This window comes from Staurois parvus, unplaced genomic scaffold (assembly GCF_062004578.1).
Source record: "Staurois parvus isolate SC_StPar_1 unplaced genomic scaffold, SC_StPar_1.0 ptg000131l, whole genome shotgun sequence".
In the NCBI taxonomy this organism is placed as follows: Eukaryota; Metazoa; Chordata; class Amphibia; order Anura; family Ranidae; genus Staurois; species Staurois parvus.
In genome coordinates, this window is record NW_028317927.1 from 12,260,994 (window position 1) to 12,282,901 (window position 21,908).

Below are 21,908 nucleotides of genomic sequence, written 5' to 3' on the forward strand. Positions count from 1 at the left end.
CTATACAGCATTAACTAAACCAAAGGAAAGGAAGGAGCAGAAACAAAATATAGAAACACTTAAAGGCATATGACAGTCAATATGACAGTCATGTTAAACATGACAACTATTATGTGATAATTCAAACAGAAATAAACAAATGATTTAAATTGTATTTTAAATTGGAACACACGCCTAAAGTCTTTGTATTTTAATAAGTGGCCAATGATTGGTTAACTATTTACACACAATTGTGATTATTTTAATGAAAATATGGTGTTGTCTTTGCAGCACCTGAAAAGTCCCTTCTTCAGAAAGAGCTTTCTTTTGCCTTGTGGTTTGTATTGATAATCTGGAATGGGGTGCATGTAATAATTATGGGCTGGCTTACATTTATACATATAGTCCTTGATTGTAGCTCGTGCAAGGACCCAGTAAGCAATTGCTCTGTACACTTATGCTCAAGTGCCTCTCTTGAACTTGTGCAAAAAAAAAAAGGAAGCACTCAACAAATGCATGTTGTGCTTGGGATGCCATTTACTGTCACTGGCAACTCAAATGTGGCAAGCAAACCTGCATTTTCACGTGTATTAAATTGCACAGTTAAAAAAACGCAACACTCAAATCACAAAAAGTACATAAGGTACAGTACTTTTATGTAAATGAATGAGCTGCCCTATGCATATAGCACATAAAATGTGCAAAAAAAATGAGCATTCACAAAACGCTAAGTGTAAATTGTCATGGACTTGGGGCTGCAGAAATTGTACCATATGGCTTCCTATGTATAATGTATTCCTATGCCAGTGCTGAACTATCTGAGGTGGGCATTGTCTGATAATGTGATTAGCTCTTATCTGATGGTTTTCTGTATAAATTCAGTGTGTTTAATAAGGCAGTTCTTGTTTACTCCAAAAACTGGTGTCGTCTAGTTGTTTGGGGTAGCTACAGCTATAGTCATTTGCCTCATGTTCCAGAGCTTGGCAAGCAGCTTCTTGGTGTAGATACCCAGTCATGGTGTTAGGAGTCTGTCACATAAACCTAGCCTAATGGATACAATTTTCAGGTGCCTATACATGGGACTTTGACTATTGGTTACTGCTTTCATACAGTATAAATGCACATGTCTTAATCTTAAAAGACTAGAAAGCAAGAGAATGAGTTTTCCATGCAGCTACACAACATACAGATATTTCTTAGTGGAATAACTAAACTCTAACAGGGCAAAGTATGTTAAATTCTTTTTTTTTTATATCTTGTATTAATTGTACCTTATAAAACAAACAATTAATTCAAATATTACAATCACACATTTTTCATAACAAGTTTTACAAAATTCCTTCCCCCCCCTCCCTCGGCCAGTCACCTCCTATTTTTTTCTTTTTTTCCTCCTGTTCTTCTATCTACCTCTTCCATTTGTCCTCCACCTTCCTCTCTCCTTCCCCACATAGCTGTAATAATAAAGAAAAGAAAAAGAAACCATCAATGTTTCCCTTTCCCCTCTTCTACCTCCTTTCTGTTCTAAATATCTCTTAGTTGTTTTAAAGACTATCCATTTTTCCCAGGCTTTTTACATTTTTTCATTTTATCCTCTCCAATATGCGGGAGACATTGCAACAAAATGTCTCAGTTGATAGTAACGCCCAGGGGCGGACTGACAACTCATGGGGCCCCCGGGCAATAGGGGATCATGGGGCCCGTGTCCTTGCCCAAACTCAAAAAAGTCTATGAAAAAGGTACCAGGGGCATCTCATGGGGCCCCCTACTGACCCTGGGCCCTCGGGCAGTGCCCGAGTTTCCAAATGGTCAGTGCGCCCCTGGTAACGCCACTCATCCAACATAAAAAATATTATTTTCTTGTTTTTTAAATCTAAAAAAAAAAAAACAATTCCCCTTTTTCAGTGATATCTTTCAAACGTGCATTTGTATGTTTTGTCCATTTACCTGCAATATTCTCTGGACCAAGGGACAGGTAAGTGGCTGTATTTTAAAAGTCAGCAGCTACAGTTTTGTAGCTGCTGACTTTTATTTATTTTTTTCAGGTGGAACTCCGCTTTAATACTTAACTAATAATAAACTAAACTATATGCAGAGTCATGCAAAGCTGCAGCCACTTACACTTTGTGACATGTATCCATCCATAGTGCAGCGCTAATAGTGGTATTAAAATCATGTGGAGTGATCTAGATAGATGATAATTATTTACATATAGGCAATAAAATGCGGACCTGCGGGAGGGTGCCATTAGTTCTAATGGCAAGCCACTCGCACTGGAAAACGCAACCGTACTGGGAACCGAGGTTCCCATGCGGGCTGCGTTTTCAGAAGTACAGGGACCTCTTCTCTGCGTGTCACGGGGCACGGGAGTCCATTCAAATGAATCGGCTCTCGTACTTGCGAAAACACAGCTCGCATGGTGGCATATATGTAAATAAGGGCTGAGAGTGGGGCCATTGTCAGCAAAAACACACATAAAATGTATGCAATTGATATGTTTTTAGATGTACATTTTTGAGAACCTATGTTTTCTCTTTGAGTTATATGCATACATAAAATAGAGGTTTGAAGAACTAAAAAAGCAGAAGAGCTATATGGGTAGGGTGTGACTACACATCTGTAGTGGGAAACTGTGATACTTCACCGAACTTAAAGAGGAGTTCCACTCACTCTGTAAAAAATAAAAGTCAGCAGCTACAAAAACTGTAGCTGCTGACTTTTAAAAAGCAGCAACTCACCTGTCCCACGATCCCACATTGCCCCCGCCACAGCCCATTTCACTGGCCGTCCTGTATTCCAGGCGCCAGCATCTTCAGTGTGGGCACCCGGCTGTGACAGCTTGCGGCTTCACAGCTGGGTGCCCACTGCGCATGTGCGAGTAGTGCTGCGCTTCCTGAATATCCCCGTCATCTTCTGGGACCTGTCATGTGTCCCACAAGACTTCGGGAAGGGAGGGTAGGAGGACAACTTCAGTTTCCGATCACCTAGGTGATCGCAGAGGAAGTGGGAGCGGGTACCTGTCAAATTCGGGTACCCATTCCCCCCCGCTACCCAAAGGTGCCAATCCTTAATGTGGAGCGGGGGACCAATCTTTAAAGCGGAACTTCCCCTTTTGGGCGGAACCCTGCTTTAAAGTTAATTTCAAAGTTAAACTTTGTGACTCTGATTCATCACCTGATCTATTTATACAATACTCCATTTTCCCTGCAAAGGTGTGGGACTCCCATTTCTCCCAGAGTGGTTCACCTGGTGGCCATCTGCAGGTCTGGTACTGTGTTTGCTCCTCCTTTCCGATGCATGAAGATTGGTGCTTGGAAACATACCTTTTTTAATTGCTCTGGGTTGTTACTCAATATTCCATAAGTGGATGGTAATTCTCCCCAAGTGCAGTTTTGTTTTATATGTCAATATATAATAGTGTTCATCTAACATGTATGTATTTTATATTTCAGATATTCCCTGATCTCCCTGAGGAAGATTGTAAAGTTGTATATCGAAATGCGTTGGAGTTTCTATAGAGGCGAAAATATTATATATGAAATTCTTTTGTAAAATTTTCATTTGTTCTGTCGAACAGGGTGTCTCTGTAATAATGGGATTTTTTATGTACAAGAGCTCATATTTTAAGTATTTTCTGTGTTTGGTGTACAAATACAGATGTAATTTCTTTTAATACCATTGTGTGATTTTTTTTCTAAATACTCATGCTGCAGTAAAAAGTCCAAGGGGAATTGTTTTTTTTTTTTTTTGGTGTGTAGGTAAACATATCAGAACGTGCAGCGCCTTAGTTGTTATGTGATTCCCTTCTTCTATTCCTCGCTATTGTCGACATGCAGTATGTGTTTTTTATTTATCAGTTGATATCTGTTATCTGATGAGCTCAGCATCTGCCTTAATTCAGCCGTCTTTCATGCTACCTTTATTTCCACTTCCTGTGTCTGCGATGAAGAGTAGAAGCAGCTGTGTTCTTTTCAGGAAGCGGTACTTCTACAATCACATTCCAGACGTGACCATGCACTCAGGAATATCATTGTTGTGGTAGTGCTTCTGGTTTTAATTCGATACACCAAAAAGCAATGCTTTCATTTCTTAGGAAAAGAACCCCATCAACGAATCTGATTATTAATTCTGAAGAAAATAAATTGTGATGCAGATTTGTCCACACTACATCTACTATGTCCATATGTTGGTATGTGCCAAAATTGTAAAAAACTACATAAAAGCAGGAACTGCTGGTAGAAAAAGTATGCTTGCCTGTTCTATTTAACCACTTGCCCTCCAGAGGATTTACCCCCCTTCCTGACCAGGCCATTTTTTGTGATACAGCGCTGCGTTACTTTAACTGACAATTGTGCGGTCGTGCAATAGAGCTTTCTTTCAGTGATATTTGATCACCTGTGCATTTTTTTGTGTTATAAACAAAAAAAGACCAACAATTTTGAGATAAAAACAATATTTTTGACTTTTTGCTTTTAAACATATCCAGTAAAAAAATATTGTCATAAATTTAGGCCAAAATGTATTCTGCCCCATGTCTTTGCTAAAAAAATCCCAATACGTGTAAATTAATTGGTTTACGTGAAAGTTATTGTGTTTACAAATGGTGGTATATATACTGGAATTTTTTTTTTGTATTTTAAAACTAGTAATGGCGGCAATCAACTATTTATAGTGGGACTGCGGCGGGCATTCTGACACTGGGGGAACTGACTAACTGCCACTGACATCCCAATGACACTAATACAGTGATCAGTGCTAATAAAAAGCACTGACACTGTACTAATGAAATGGGCTAAAGGGATTAACATCTCGGGTGATCAAAGGGTTAACTGTGTGCTGTTTTACTGTATGTGCTGTGTGTGTGCTTTACTGTGTAAGCACATTGCTTTGTATTTCTCTGCTATGCAGAGAAATACAAAGCAGTGTGCTGGTGTTGACAGGGAAGAGACCTGTATTGTTTATGTATAGGCCTCTCCCCCATCAGTGATACTCGGCAATCGCCGGGTGCCAGCAGGGAATCATCGGCCGGGACCTGGTGTTCGACAGCTGAAGCCGTCTCTACCTGGAAATACAAAATCACACATATATATGTGATTTTGCACAGCCCTGCTTCCCTGTAGCAGTTTTCCTGCTATAGGGTGGTGGGCAAATGGTTAAAGAGGTTGTAAACCCGTACATGTACCCAGTGAAGTGACTGGCCTTGGTTGATACACAGAGATGAAACACATCCTTCTAAATAAGTTGTACTTGTTTATCTGCAGCTCTCTCTTATCCAGAGCCAAAAGTGCAGAATTTACACAGCATTTCTGAGCTCTAGCAGGCAGAGGGTGGAAATCAGGCATCACACTGCACAGCATATAGCAGGGAGCTGAGTGTAATATAAGTCCTGAGTGGAAGGAATGGACACAGCGCCTCTACACAGTCTCATAGGGAAACATACACAACATACACAGCTGAGGTTGTCAATCACCTGCTGTGTGCTGGAGAGGTGGGGGTGAAGGGCATTCCCCAGTTTCCATTGGTGACGTCATAAGCTGTCAGCAGTAACTCATGCTGGTAACAGAGGAAAGAGACAGCCACCAGAAAGCACACTAGGCGCTTTGGATTGAGTCACGTACACACAGAAGGATATGCTTTGTTTGCAACCACTTTAACCACTTACTCTCCTGAGGATTCACCCCCCTTCCTGACCAGGCCTCTTTTTGCTATACAGCGTTGCACTATTTGAACTGGTAATTGCTGTACCCAAATGAAATTTACATCCTTTTTCCACACAAATAGAGCTTTCTTTTGATGGTATTTGATCACATGTGCACTTTTTATTTTTTGCACTATAAACAAAAAAAGGCCAAAAATTTCGGCTATAAAAAATATATAGTAAACTAAAAGTTAGTCATAAATTTAGGCCAAAATGTATTCTGCTACATGTTTTTGGTGAAAAAAAATCCCAATAAGTGTATATTGATTGCTTTGTGTGAAAGTTATAGTGTCTATAAACTATGGTATAGATACTGCAATTTACGCCAATGTTTGCTATACAGCGCTGTGCTAGTTTATCTGACAATTGTGCGGTCATGCAATGCTGTATATAAATGAAATGTATGTCCTTTTTTTCACACAAATAGAGCTTTCTTTTGGTGGTATTTGATCACCTGTGTGTTTTTTATTTTTCACGCTATAGACAAAAAAAGACTGAAAATTGTGACAAAAAAAACAATATTTTTTACTTTTGGCTATAAAAAATATGTAGTAAACTTAAAGTTAGTCATAAATTTAGGCCAAAATGTATTCTGCTGCCTGTCTTTAGTAAAATAAATCACAATAAGTGTATATTGATTGCTTTGTGTGAAAGTTATAGCGTCTACAAACTATGATATAGATACTGCAATTTACGTAATATTTTGCTATACAGCGCTGCACTAGTTTATCTGACAATTGCGCAGTCATGCAATACTGTACATAAATTAAATTCATGTCCTTTTTTCTTACATTCGCTGGCAATACCTCACATGCATGGTGCAACCGCTGTGTACATACTGGCACAGGGTCAATGCTCTCGTACGCAGGTGCGGGGGGGGGGGGGGGAGGGTGCTTTTTTTTTTCTTTAAAGCTAATTTGATCTTTTTTTTATTATTTTTACACTGTCCCTTTAATTTTTTTTATCACTTTTAATGCTATCACAGGGAATGCAAATATCCCCTAAAACTTCACTGGGCATTGTCATATGTTCATTTTTGAGAAATCTGGGGTCTATCAGACTCTAGGGCCCTGATTCACTAAGATGTGAGTGTAATAGCAGAGACTGACCATTCAGGCAGACTCCAGTCAATCAATCAGTCGTCTGACCAGCGTCTAGCAAGCTCATTAACGAGCGTCTACTGACTACTTTGCCATTAGTGAATGTGGTATCCCGTCTGGCACATTTTTAGGTGCAATACCGGATATATTCGCTAGATGGCGCACAAGCGCGGGCTTTATTAACATTGGCGTTTTTCTGATAGAAAATTCTAATACAGCTGTACTATTACATTCTGAAAATTCTCTTTTGCTATTTCTCCAAAATGATCAGGAAAGTATTGCATTTACTAATGAATGTCATACATTTTATTTTCAAATGTGAAACATTTTCACACTTATATCTCAAATAATTTATATACTTCTAATTTCCCAATATAGTTATATATCTTCATTCTCTTTAATCACATAACTATTCTATGTTAAAGACAAGTGCAGCGCTATAAATGCATGTGATCAATAATGAACGCATGTAAAAACCAAAAAGTGTAAAGAATTGCAATAATGATGTAAACTGGTAAATCGTGCTAAAATAGGTTCATATAATTATTCCTGAATAATGGAATGTCCTTGGTGTGAGAGTACCAACTCAGAGAGTGCCTATGAATGGCACGTGTGTTCTCTCCGTGACGGACAGTAGTGCATGAACTCGTGAAAGGTAAACCACCCTTGGGACTGGTCTACACTCACCAGAACAAAAGTATTAATGTGCATGGGTTATACACATCGCACATCTGGGGGTGCAGCGGTATGCTGGCAGCTATGGGTTAGTCATCCAGCTCCATCCATCCATCAGGGTAGGTGCCCAAATGGTCCTGGGGAGGAATTAGCTCAGCCACAGGAGCCAGAAAGGTGCTTAATAGTGTAGTACACTGTCACAGGGTAGATGACCTTTCACGAGTTCATGCACTACTGTTCGTGGTTATATTTATCTTGTGTAATACCATTTTACTAGTCTATATCATTTGACCAGCGCTCGCTTTATCATTTTTAAACAATGTAATTATTCTACATTATAGCTCAAACTGTGTCTCCCACAGTGGTTTAGTGGTTAGAGCTCAGAACTTACAGCACTTGGGTCATGGGTTCTAATCCCAGTCTTGGCAACATCCCAAAAAAATGGAGATCAATTTTCTGGGTTGTGGCAGGAATATTGATCAATCAATTATGATTTTGCCTAATGACTAGAAAGTGGATGAATGTTACTTGCGTACTGTTCTTCTGCCAATTAGGAAATGTGCAAGTTTCATGCCGTGTATATTTCATTGTAACTTTTTCCTCTTTTAAATCTGTCTCCTTATACAACTTGACCCCCTCCCCCACCCCATCATCACCTGTCCCATATGCAAATCTATGGATCACCGCCCCACTCTTTAACTATCTATTTACTGATCAAGTGAATGTGTCTCATTTTCTATCAGCTACAGCTCAGATCTCACATTATTATACAATTGCTGATTGTATCTCACCACTAGTCAGATTGAATTCACAATTCCTGGTCAGTCCCGTTCCCTTACCTCTAATAACCGTTAGGGCCAGTTCACACTACATGTGTTTCAGTTGCTTTATCGGCATCACAAACGCACAGAAAGAAGGTTATATGGTTGTTAATGTCATAGTTCACATCAGCGCTTGCATTTTCAATGCATTGCAGGTGCTGTAAACAAAGTTGACCACGCTGCATTGTTTCTGCACAGAACTGTACTGGAACACATTGAAACATCCTTGAATGTACTAAAGCGCACATGTCCCTAACTACATTGAATACAAAGAAAATAGAAAAAAATAAGTGGAAGGGATACAAAAATGCAATGTCAACGTGTCCAAAACGCATCCAAAATGTACTGGAACACACTAAACATGCATGCCAAAAGGGCATGAAAAAACCCATCAGGAACACATCTAGACTGTTTCTATAGTGTGAACTGGCCCTTAGGACTTGTTCACACCATTGGTGGTGCAGAAACGCATGCAAGAACACACATTTTCCAGCACAGCAAAGAAATGCAATGCCCTCTGTAGATGTGTGCAGGTACCGTGATCAAACGTTATTGCACCTACACACGTCTATTAAAAACAGCCCCATTCACAGCCACAAAAACGCATGGCACCACACAACTGTGCGGCTACGTGCAACACACTTGGAAAATAACATGCCTGCAGTATTGTGGCATGTTTCCACATGTTAAGCAGCCCATTGAATTCAATGGGCTTTGGGAAAAAATAAATATAACAAACACAAAATGCCACATTCACACAGGTCCTCTGGCCTGTACAGCATGAATGAGTGGGTTGTTTATGTGGCTAGAGCCACCTGTTACACTATGGGGACACAGCAGCTGTATCAACACAGGTTTTAATCTGACAAGTGTGAAGGCGTGGGGAAGTGGCCCTGAATGCTCACTGTCTGTTCAGGGCTGTACAATTGCAACCATATGCTTGTCAAATTAGGATCTGCAGTATTCACATAGTGTAACATAGGTTGCATGCTAATGGCGACAGCCACAAAAACCAAACACTGATTCACACTTTACAGGCCACAGCACCCATGTGAATGAGCCCTCAATTACACAACGTTAGATTTATTAACTCAGTACAGTTTTATCATTTGGATTGAACAGGAATTTGTTTGTGATTGTGTCCATGAAGAAAATGTTGTGTATTTTTACCATATATATAATTTGGATATTTTCTCTGGTGGTGGGGGCCTGTCAGGTATGCTGTATGGGGCCCCGTGATATCTAACAGTGGCCCTGGGTGTATGCTTGTGTCTGTGCCACCTGTATAGTTAGGAAGAACAATAAGTTCTTCTATGGAGTATCTTGAACCTCTGCTATGTACCTCAATGCATCTAGGGATCGGCCACGTTTTCCTATGAAAAATAACAAAATTCTTGGTAATGTTTCCCCTGAAGCAAGCGTGAACTAACCCCTTCATATTATAAAGCAGACCGAATTGGCATTTCCCACAATTATGCATAGGCCAGATCTGTGTGCCCAGATAGGACCTCCTAGTGGCTATTCTATGGACAAGGTACACTTTTCTGTATGCCTGATCTTTATTGAGCTGCAATAGTCAATACGCTGCAATGGGCAGAAATATTTGGAAACAAACCACATGAGCTCAAGTATCCAAACGTGAATGTTCCTTCATAGCAAGCCTCCATGATGTACTGTATGGGCCTGGCCCACTCCAAATAAATGCATTGTTCTGGTAGGTCCTCCTATGACAGACTTTAGCTACTTGTGGAGGACATTGCACTGACTTTTCCTCAGATTGCATATTATCTGGCCATCTGAAGTCTCGGGAATACAATCAAGAGGATCTGACACTTTTTTAAGGTAACAAAAAATAGTCTTTAATTGACTCAACATAAAAATAAGCCAACATGGCTAAAACATATCTTGAAAATATGGGGACTCTGATATCCGGTGACAGTCCGTTCACGAACGAGAAGCAATTCTGCACCCCTAAAACCAACATAGAGGAAAGGGATGGTCAAATTGCTGTGCTGCTTCCAAACCACCTCTGGCATGCCAGGGTCTTTATGCAGGTCCTCGATGCCACTTCTTGCCTGGGGCCACAAAATATCCACTGGCCACAAGTGAAGGTGAGTGGAGGACGTGAAGGTGGATTTCTACCAGCTTCAACCGCAAGCAGTACCACTCCTGAAAAATGAGAGCAAATAATCATTGACACGTCATCATGACAGTCAATTCTCAGTGCAGGCTATCTAGAGTGTCTTTCCTTTTTAACCATTTTCAAGAGTTCAAGGAAACATTCTTGGAGCATCTACTGTGTTTGGAAAGGCCCAAGGTCCCCCCCTCCCCCAGGCACACTAATGCTTACTTGAAGTGGAGCCCCATCCTGATTTCATGATGTGCTTGAAAAGCTTGCCTCTCTGATCTACGTGGCTCATGAAGGAGTGTTCTTGGGATCACACCAAAACAAGGTGCTTGTTCGGGGAGCAATGGACAGGAGAGAGGAGCCAAGGAATGCTGGCATGGGAGCAGCTAAATGAATGATCTTGGCTGCTATGTGGCAAGCGGCTGTTCAGAGCAGGTAAAGCAGTCCTTAGACAGGTTGAAAATTGGCTGATCTTCAAAATAAAAAAAACAAAAAGAAAAATCGGTTGTTCGATGGGCCGAAGTTACCACCAACGTTCTAAACATTTTCTGATTGTCAACCCGTCTATGGCCGGCATTAGTCTTACATGTTTATTATTGTAGTTTGGAACAATTGTTAAGATCACTTTTCCAAACCCACCTGTGACGTCAGACAGTGAATTGCAACAGGCTTCCCAGGGTCGCCATCTGCCTTCCCCTCCAGCAGTTAATCAGCTGAAAGAAAAATAAACACATTTAGATACATAGCAGAGATTTATTCCTTCAGAAATCTACAGGTGGCACAGACAATAGGCCCAACTGGCCAGCTGTTCTACTTCCTCTTCACTCTCTTGCCCAAAGTCACAGCATTTCTTCATGTAATGTTTGATTGGCCCGGACAACTTGTCATGTTGACTACACACTGGCTAAAATGGCAACCAATGCTTGGCACCCACCCTCTACCCAATATCCTGCTACAGGGCATCATGGGTGCTCGTACCTTGGCCGTGTTGCCATTTTTCCTTGGCTGTCAATCCCTGGGTCCTTGCTACTGATGACTCGGCTGTGCCCACTGATTCCCGAGCATCTCTGATGGGGAGGATAACTGCATGTAAACAAGACAATTCTCCTCCCTGTCAGCTTGTGCACACTGCTTTGGATGGATATGCCCAGCACAGCCATCCTGATCAGTGTCCTTACAGTGAAGCACACAGAAACAGCACACAGGTAACCCTTATCTCGCCCCACATGTTAACCCCTTCCTGTCCAGTGCCATTAGTACAGTGCCAGTGCTTTTTGGTCAGCAGTGATCACTGTTTTAGTGTCACTGGGGATGTCAGGGACAGCAAGTTAATTCCCCCCAGTGGCAAGAATGTCTGCCACAGTCCCGCTATAAATTACTGCTCCCCACCATTACTAATACAAATAACCCCATTAAAACAGGATATAGTCTGCCATTTGTAGACACTCGAACATTCACAGCAGCAAAAAAAGGTACATGTATTGTGATTTTAGGCAGCAAAGACATGGAGCAGAATACATTTGGCACTACAGAAATGGACATGTTTAATCTCAAAAAGGGAGAAAGATTGCTTGAGTCACAAAAGTGAATGGCTTGGGTGATCTAGCGCAAGTAATTACAAAACACACAGGTCACAAAATTTCTACAAATGAAAGCTCAAATTCTGGGATACAAAGGCTTTACATTTCATTTCGGGCCAGCGTTGCATGACCACACAATTGTCAGTTCAAGTAACGCATTGCTTTAATGCTTTAAATGGCCTGGTCAGGAAGGGGTGAAATCCTCAGGAGGGCATGTGGGTAACATCTGTGTCCGTGGGAGGGAGAGTCTGCAAATTTGCCATTTACGGCTGTTGCAAGGCAACAAGCAAATCAGTTGATACAGCAGGGTGTTTGCTACAAGAGGTCACTAATGGTAAGTCATCTCACAAAAGATGTTCTTGCATAGGTCACCCCTGTGATTTAGGGAGGGCACAAAGCCGGAGCACAGACACGAGTGGTGTGACTGTGCAAAATGGCTGATTTGCTGCACCCAAAAGTGTGACCCATGTGGCCTGTGATGCTGCCCTGGGACATGAATATTCCTGCCAATAGAGTGGGCCCCCCTGGTGGAGCAAATCACTTACTTCTTGTAGGGTTCACGGTAGCAAAGGACGTCCTGGGGTTTCAAAGTAATGCCCCCTTCTAATTTACAAATTTAAAATTCATGGCCAGAGAACAACAGTTCACAAGCATTGAATGGGTGTTGGCTTTCGAGTAGTATAAATCTCATTGGCAGATTTGTCCCCTCATACCATTTTTGAGCCAGTGATAGAAAAGACACTTCAAGCTGAGCTCCACCCAAAAGGGGAATGTCAACTTTAATGCATGTCTCCCGCTCCTGGTTAAGGATTGTCACGTTTGTGTATAGAGTCTTTGAATGGGACAGGTACCTGCTCCTGCTTGCGCTGCAATTGTAAATTGCCCTACTACCCCCTCCATTGTTTTCTTGGAGGTGTCTGGTCCCTGAAGACTACGGGACCATTCCCAAAGTGCAGCGCTACTCAAGCATGTGTAGTGGGCACCTGCTTAGGAAGCCAAAAGCTGTCACAGACAGGGGCACACATTGAAGATGGTGGTGCCAGGGCGAGAAGATGGCTGATAAAAACAGTCATGGTGAGTACCCTGCTGGATGGAGGGAGCGTTGAGTGTCTGTATATGACAAGTCAGCAGCTACCTTATTGATATCTGCTGAGTTTGATTGTTGAACAAATCAAATGGAAAACCTTTAACTTGGAGGACGAACTTACATTAGGTCTAATCTTTGCTCTCCAATTTCCATATGCTCTGTCAAACTTTTACTTTCTTGTTCAATAAATAAGACCTGTACTTGGCCATCCTTGTGTGGATCATTCTTGGTAATATTGTAGTCTGTTACTAAGACTAATATTTTCCCACCTCAGATATACTAGCCAATTCAATGGATTGAAAATATATAACTTAATTTAAGATAACGATTATACAAGACCAAAACAAGGACCCAATTGACTGCAACTGCAACAAATTTAATCTACCTATGGTAGAATACGTACATGTGAAGTAGCGGGTGATCAGATCAGCTCGCGTGGCCATCCCATCAGCTGTATTGGAGCTTCGGGACACGCGCAACTGACGGACTTCCGGCTCCCTCTCCTCAGAAGTCTCCCAGGAATCATTCCTCGCCTGGCAGATGTTGTGTAGGAGGCAACAGGCGAGGATGATCCTGGCAGACTTTTGAGGAGAGTATAATAACTCCCCCCCAGGCCTGGCCAAACACAAGAAACGGGATTTGAGCAGACCTATGGTCTGCTCGATGATGGCTCTGGTTTTGGCCTGAGCCTTGTTGTAGTGTTTCTGGGCCAGGTTGTGGGGGTACCTGACTGGAGCCATCAGCCACGTCAGCTGCGGATAGCCGGCATCCCCTGCAAAAAAAGAGAACAAATGTGGTCAAGTCATTGCATTAGTATGGTAATACATTATATAGACGTTCAAACCGTACATCATTTCTAAGGTTGGTTCCTACCTAGACACAATTGATAGCCTGTCTACATTGTACAGTGACCACATTTTGTACAATGTGAATGTCAAAGTACTTTAGAGCATGAAGTCAGTGTTGGAATACATGGACCTTACTTATGTCTTTCTCACATTATCTGCTGATTGGTGCATATATGTATGCCCTTGTTTTTGGTTTAGGGCCTAGAGTCCACATCTATATGGCGCAAGTTGAATCTTTGGATGGGCTGAGAGGGTGTTCCCAGCACAGTTCTCAGTGGGGCTAAAGAAAGAGCTATATGTATGTGTGCAAAGGTTAGCTTTACGATCATGTTATTGCTATGATTGGCAAGCATAGTGGCCTCCAAACTGCAGGGTCTGGGCCTATATCAGCTATGGTAACATGCATGCAATATTATAGTTCACGTGTAGCCACAAACACACACAATAACTTGCCAAGAAGCCAGCCATCTGGCATTTCGCCACTTTCGAATTTTCGGAATACACCCGATCGCTGGAGGATGAAAGCATCATGGCACGACCCTGGAAAACCTGAGTTCACACTCATAATCCGCTGTCTGGCGTCACAAACCAGTTGTACGTTGAGGGAATGGTACTGCTTGCGGTTGCGATAATCTCTTTCTTCTGTCTTGGGTGCTCGTATTGCAACATGGGTACAATCTATCACACCCAGGACTCGTGGCATTTGTGCCCGACAGTAGAAATCCACCTTCACGCCATTCCACTCTTCTTCATTTCGTGGCCAGTGAATAAATTGTGGCGCCAGGTCAAGAATGGCATTTATGACCTGCATAAAAACCCTGGACACGGTTGGCTGACTCAATCCAACCACAAGTCCAGAGGTGGTTTGGAAGCTGCCCCGACCCAAAATGTAGAGGGTCGCCAGCAATTTGACCATCCCAGGTACAGCATGACTGTGCCTTGTGGTCGGCACAATCTTTTCCTCTATGAGGTCATAGAGGTGCAGAATTGATTCTCGTCCTAAACGGAACCAACGCCGGATATCAGAGTCCCGCATATTCTCAAAATTTGCTCTTTGAAAAAAAAGCCTTGGTTGGTGCAAGGGCACCAAAGCCTGTGGCATAGTTTCCTGCTGTGCAGCAGCAGCAGCAGCAGAAAAAAGTTGGTTGAAAACCTCTACTGCCACATTGATACACTCATCACACGCCTCATCCAACTCAGTAAGCCTCTCCTGCCAACTGATACCCGCCATCTCTAACCCACAAAGACGACAGATTCAGCGCCTATTTATGCGCACGTGGAAATGGCGCGCACGCATGTGCGTCACCGACGCACGAATATGCGTCACCGACACACGACTATAAATGAGAGCTTGTGGAAAGTCAGGCTTCTCATGCAGCAGATGTGCTAGACAAGTTTTCATAAGGTAAGCTTACAATGTTATTTAAAAGTATGATGTTACTGATATTTCTCAATAGAAACAGCTACAAATATGCTAGACAATTATTATGTGAAAGCAAATGTATCCTTCTCTACTTAATTTACACATTTTTGGAATAGTATATGCACTTTAGCTCATTTTCAGCTGTTTGTAGCACCTTTAATGTGCCAGTGCCCAAAGCATTTACTCATCTTATAATGTGTTGTTTGCCTGGCCAAAAATTTAATTTTTGGAAAGACTTTTGCTCTTAATGTATGACCTTTCTCTCAAGATACTGGACACTTCCCAAAAAAATCGTAAGTTGGTAAGTGTGGTCCCCACTAGGGCATGTGCTGTGTTTGGAGAGCGGAAGCGTGACTTTGGCCCTCCTGTCATTTTTCTCCCTTTGCAGTTTGCTGACGTATCCCCCACCCCCAGGCAGGGGCAAAGTTATTCTGGTAAGTGTGGTCCCCACTAGGGCATGTGCTTTGTTTGGAGAGCGGAAGCGTGACTTTGGCCCTCCTGTCTTTTTTCTCCCTTTGCAGTTTGCTGACGTATCCCCCACCCCCAGGCAGGGGCAAAGTTATTCTGGTAAGTGTGGTCCCCACTAGGGCATGTGCTGTGTTTGGAGAGCGGAAGCGTGACTTTGGCCCTCCTGTCTTTTTTCTCCCTTTGCAGTTTGCTGACGTATCCCCCACCCCCAGGCAGGGGCAAAGTTATTCTGGTAAGTGTGGTCCCCACTAGGGCATGTGCTTTGTTTGGAGAGCGGAAGCGTGACTTTGGCCCTCCTGTCTTTTTTCTCCCTTTGCAGTTTGCTGACGCATCACCCCCACCCCCACCCCCAGGCAGTCGGCCTTTTATATTGGTAAGTGTGGTCCTTCCCCCAGGGCATGTGCTGTCTTTGGAGGCCAGACACCTAACCCTTGCCCTTATGTCACTTTTTGTGTTTCAGATATCTTCTGGTTGGATAAATTCCTGCTGCTGCTGCAAACAGCACCCAGCCAGACCCCCTGCCCACCTGTCCTCCCATGGTGGGAGGAAGAGGCCGTGGACCCAGGGGGGGCCGTGGTGTCCATCAGGGCACTGAGCCTTCCCCTGGGCCATTTGGCAGGGGGGGCATGGAGGGCCGGGGGTCTGGCTCTGGTGTGAGGGGGCGCCAAGCTGGTGGCAGAAGGAGCCAGGCTTCCCTCCGAGAAGAGGTGGAAGCTGCGGCTGCTGCCTCCCCTTCTAGTCCTGGTGAAGGGACATCAAGGGGAGGCAGACGGGGCTGGGGCCAGGCCCGGCCTCAGGCCCCTACTGATGCCAGGTTTCCACCCTTCTCCTGCAGAGAGAACTGGGCCCTGGTAAATGCCTTTATGGATAGGCAAGAAGGTATTCTGGGGTCCAGCTCCTCCCGCAGTGGTCAGGCGGCCAAGGACCATCTGTGGGAGGAGATTGCGGTGGTTGTGAATGCAGTGGGGACGGTACGCCGGACCCTCCCGAACATCAAGAAGCATATGCGTGATCTGAGACGTCGTTTGAAGTCAAAGTTGGCTGAGTGGGCTAAGCAGGGGCATGTCACCCACGAAGGTGTGGATCCCGCGTATTATGAGCGCCTGTCTCGGGACGAACAACGACTTCTCCCAGTCATCAGCATGTCCACGATTTTTGGGGTGACGGCTCGTGTAGACACTGATGACTTGCAGAGTGGTAAGTACACTACACATGTCCATATTGTCTATAAAGTTGTGTTATCTTATTGAAAAGCAAAGTGTGTGAAATAGTGTAGCTTTACTTTTGTTGTTCATTTTGTCTTGTGTTGTAGCCCATCCCGAGCCAGGTGCTGCCCCTGCTAGCCCCTCAGACGACTCGGATCACACATACGCTGATCCAGAGGTGTTCACTCCTGGTAAGTACTCATTGGGAATGCACCCCGTAATGTTGAACAAGCTGCTAAAACATCAAACATCTTACATGTCAATGTCCTATTCACAGCACAACATCAGCAGGAGGAGGAGGAGAGGCTCCACCCACTGCAGTCAGACCAGGAGGAAGGTCTGGGTATGTATTAATGTGCTTGCCTAGAACAATCATAATCACTCAGGATGAGCCAATGAGCATCCTCTTAGGAATGCAGAACAAACCAATGCTAAACTCTGGGTGAACACAAATATATCTCCACAACACGCTGTATTTCTTTGGGCCTCCTCACTGTACTGCACTCAAAACCGTAGAAAAATCAATGTGAAAAAATGTTGCCACACAGAAATGTGTCTCATCCCTGCCACATGTTGTGGGCCCAGTTTCCCCAGACCAATACAAGCAGGTAACGCCACAAAATCAAATGTGGGAACAAACAGAGTACTAAAGTTCCAAACATCACTAATTAGCTGACATCTCCTGAGCGTTCCAAATCAGACTCGCCCTCATAACTTCAGAAATTCGCCCAGGCACAAACACATTCCACACATGTAAACACATACACGTAATCTGACCAATGTCAAAATGCTCAACTCTGACAGTCCCAGAATATCCAATGTGTTTGGTGTGCATATATCATGCCTGCTCAATATACAGGAAATGATGTGCTCCACTACAGGGACCCATCACTTCCCAATTGTGCCACTCAACTTCAGGTTTTTGCCCACACAAAGGGAAGGTAAAACACACTTTGGCCAACACTATGGTTGGCAGAACTGGCAACATCTCTCAAATTCTATTGTAATCAGTAAGTAGCATTTTAAAGCTGCAGGTCTCCAGGCAAATACATGGACAAAGTAAAGACCAAAAGAGCTCATGCTTTTATACATTTCTATTCAATGAGTTTATTGGGCACCTTAAGGATGCTGATTTCCAGAGTAGTGTTTAAACACCTGTCACCTGCACTGTAGTTGTCATTGGCCTACAGTCCAGGGAGGTAATCAAATGACGCCCACCTGCATGCCCCTGGGGGCTCACACCTGCCAACTTCTGTGGCCTTTACCATTTGATCATGGCAGATCAATGCTCAATGCAATTGCCAGTTATTGCCTGCACCTTCCTCACGCTGTCAATGTGAAGAATGTACTGCAAACAACTGACAATTTGTAGTGGATTTCTCACCAATGATCATCAGGGCACTGATTATCATTGCCATGATGATCAATGCCCAGCCTTACCACCAGTCAGTGCCGCCTATCAGTGGCCATCATTGGTGCAGATCAGTGCCACCTCACCATTTAGTCTCATCAACAGCTCAGTGAAGTAGAAAACTTACCTGTTTGAAGAATTTGATAAGAGAAAACAAGAGAAACATAGTTTTCCACATTCTTAGGTGGTTATGTATTTTTACGAAAACCAAACAAACACACAGTAGCCATTAAATATTCCCCAAAACAACCACTATTTGTCTGAAAACAATGTCAGATGAGTACAGTGTTGCCTGACCACAATTGTCATTCAAAGTGTAACAGCATTGAAAGGTGAAGGTTGTCCAGCCCAGGAAGGAATTTTAACTGGCCAGTAGGCAAGTGGTTTAAAAATATCTGTGCTGACACGTCTGCCAGTAATATCTAGTGGGCCCCTCTCCTGACTTGTTTCATCATGTCATCTGGGACATAAGCCCAGTAAAACTTTAGAGGTCAACATCTAGAAATGTAGCTACTCACCCAATTGTAAAGCTTAAAGTGATGGCGTCCATTTTACCATAGCTCAAAATGCAGAGGCAAAATCAAAGACATACCAATACTGAGTATTTTTGGAGCCATCTTCCCCAAGCCAAAAAACACAGCCAGATCACAATTAAAAGCACACACAATTACTCATTTTCCAAGTCACGAATAAGGAATCTCCAGGGGCAAATATGTTTACTGTCTTACCCCCCCCCCCCCAAAACAAAGTAAATGAAATAATGTTTTTGGCCTCTCATGTAAACATGAGGCCAATAATTAGACTGCTTGAGCTTGGCACATCAGATTACTAGCAGGAAGATCTATTCCTTTGCCAGACCTATCCACCCAGATCCTCTGCTTTTAAGTCACCTTAAACCCAAAAGGCATCATAAAGACTAATCTATTGTTCATTGACAAATAGACTATATTGGCAACACTGCTGGGATGCCTTCCTTTCTGCACACATGGACTTGAATGGCATTTCAATCTTAGTCCGTATGGTTTAATACTGAGTAGTCCCGCCATTTGTAGCTCAAAGAGCTTCAAATTGTCTTGAAAGGCTGTTTAATCTTATTGGATATTTTTAGACTGGCACATGAGATAATAATTTTCTTTTTCACATGGAGTTGTCATGAGACCTATGTTTTAAAAGTGATTCAAGGATTTTTGTATGCATTGGTCTTGATCTCTTCAGATCTACGGTTATATCAACAATTCTTTGGGATGCATTTACATGCGTTTGTGCTTTGTAAATATTTTGTGGCACCTTTTATATTTGATTGGAGCATTTTGGGTTGGTATTTAAGCCTTTTTGGAATGTTGCCTTAAGAAATGTTATATCTTTGGATTAAATGTTTGAAGGCCAAGGTCTAAAAGCCTGCAGTAACTTATCGGCATATTGTAGCCATCCTACCACATCTGCCTCCTTGTTTGGCAGGAAAGGTGCCCATTAATTCTCGTGGCCCCTGCTCCTGAGCCTTACCTTGCCTCTTTCTACTCCCAAACAGTCTCGTGGCTTGTAGCTGCCAGTGTCTTATCTCTCTGGATAAACTGTTGTGAAAAACATAATGAGCAAACCCTCAAACCTTGAACAAAAATGTCAGATCATACATACAGTCAAACTTCTGTCTGTTGCTAATCATCTTGAAATCTATTTTCAGCTCTTCATGCCCCAGCTGACAGAGTGGGTGAACAATCTGCATCCGATGTTGGGGTATGGGAACTGCTGTAATTGGGTGGGGATATTCAAATGCATGTTGCATGTGTATTTGTGGAATCTCATGCCCTTTTTTTGTTTTTGTGGTGCAGGGACGTTCAGGCACTCCAATAGTTCAGCAAAGTCCGTCACCGACATCTGAGCTGCCTCAACGTCAGGTGAGAGATGCTAAAGATGTTATCCATAATGAGTTACCCATTCAGAGCATAACTGTTCCTGGCTGGGCAGGATTTGGCAACGTGATGTGTAACTTACTTTTTTGGGATCATTGCTTAGTCATGAGCTGGAGAGAGTGATATGCATGTGACAATTTGGAATTTTAGCTGTGCACCTTGTCTAAATCCCAATCCAATCACATTACAGACCTAGAAGGTATCAGTCTGGGTAAAGCAGCCAAATCATTTATTTTGGCCAGATGTTCATCCAGTGTAATATGTCAGGGAAAGGCATTTACCAATACCTGGTCCTAGGGGTGGGACAAGAACATGAGCTAGTGTTTGTTGTCGGATAAGCCCCCTGTCCTACTGTATGCTTGTGCTGTGTGTTAAAACACTCTTTGAATACTTTTGTTGTTTGTTTCTTCTTGCAGCCAACATTGGATTCAGCTGGATTGGCACCTCATCCACCTGAACACAGCCCCCTTCTTGTGCTTGGTGAAAGGCTGGTGTCCAATCTGGAGAGATTATTGGAGCAAAGGAGGAATTATAGTCCCCCTCCTGATTTTGAACATATACTGCAGCTCCAACACTCAACCCTGCTTCGAATTGCCACTGCAGTTGAGGCTCAGACTGCAATCATGCAGCAAAACAATCGCCTGCTGCATGACATCCGAGCCTTCTGTCAAGCAGGGCCTGATCAAAATGCACCATCAACCAGCGGCTCACAACCCTTGTGTAGTCGTTTGGAGTCAATGCCAATGGTGCTACACAGTTCCCCTGCTGGAAGTGGTGGGGAAGCAGCAGGGGAACTACATATTGAGGTGCCTGTTCAGGAGTCACCCCCCCTGCCCTCATACCCCCTCCCGCCCTCCTACCCCCCCCTCCCACCCTCATACCCCTCCCCCCCCACATACCCCTCCCCCCGCAGCAGCAGCAGGAACCATCAGAGGAGCCCGAGGAGCCCGAGGCGCCCGAGGAGCCCGAGGCGCCCGACCATGACCTTCCCTCCCCCCCCCCGCCTATATTCAAATAAATGTTCTTTTCTTCAAAGTGGCTGAACGTGTCTTGCATATTGTCAAATGTGTTTGGGCTAATGTTGAGTTGGTCATGTAGGAAATCCAACACAGGTGTTTTAGGTTTAGTGTTGCGGCCAGTAATTCAAAATAGTTAATGTTGATTGCATCATCAGACCCCAGCCCTTCTCAACAAACTGGTGACCAAAGGACTAGCCAATCTAAAACAGCGCTGTCAAGTGCGTAACAATGCTGCACCCTGCACAAACCTTTCCCAGCTAATGGACCACACTCTATGTTCCGCCAGCCTGGGAGCAATTGTTACTGGGTCAGGTTAATGACGCAATTAACCCTTCACACTGCCAACACCTCCTTTTTGCACAGAGAAAGAGGCAACTTGGCAATATCAGCAATACCACTATGATGGTTGCATAAGCATTGGTATACCACTGTCAACACAGGCAGCGATTATACTGAAATTTAAAACACACAATAGCGCTCTTCAGAGACAGGGGTGCTTATTTTGCATTAAAGAGCTTTAAAAAACAGTTCAACACTTCCAGATAGTAAGCTTTATAAC

The 21,908-nt window shown here is 43.3% G+C and overlaps 1 long non-coding RNA gene across 1 annotated transcript; it reads left to right on the top strand.

Moving 5' to 3' along the window:
• The first annotated feature begins 17,308 nt into the window (after positions 1–17,308).
• On the top strand, positions 17,309–20,853 carry LOC149466395 (uncharacterized). Its single transcript, XR_016312091.1, has 4 exons — positions 17,309–17,352; positions 20,102–20,154; positions 20,250–20,315; positions 20,747–20,853. It is a non-coding gene; the product is annotated as an uncharacterized LOC149466395 (long non-coding RNA).
• Positions 20,854–21,908: the final 1,055 nt, after the last annotated feature.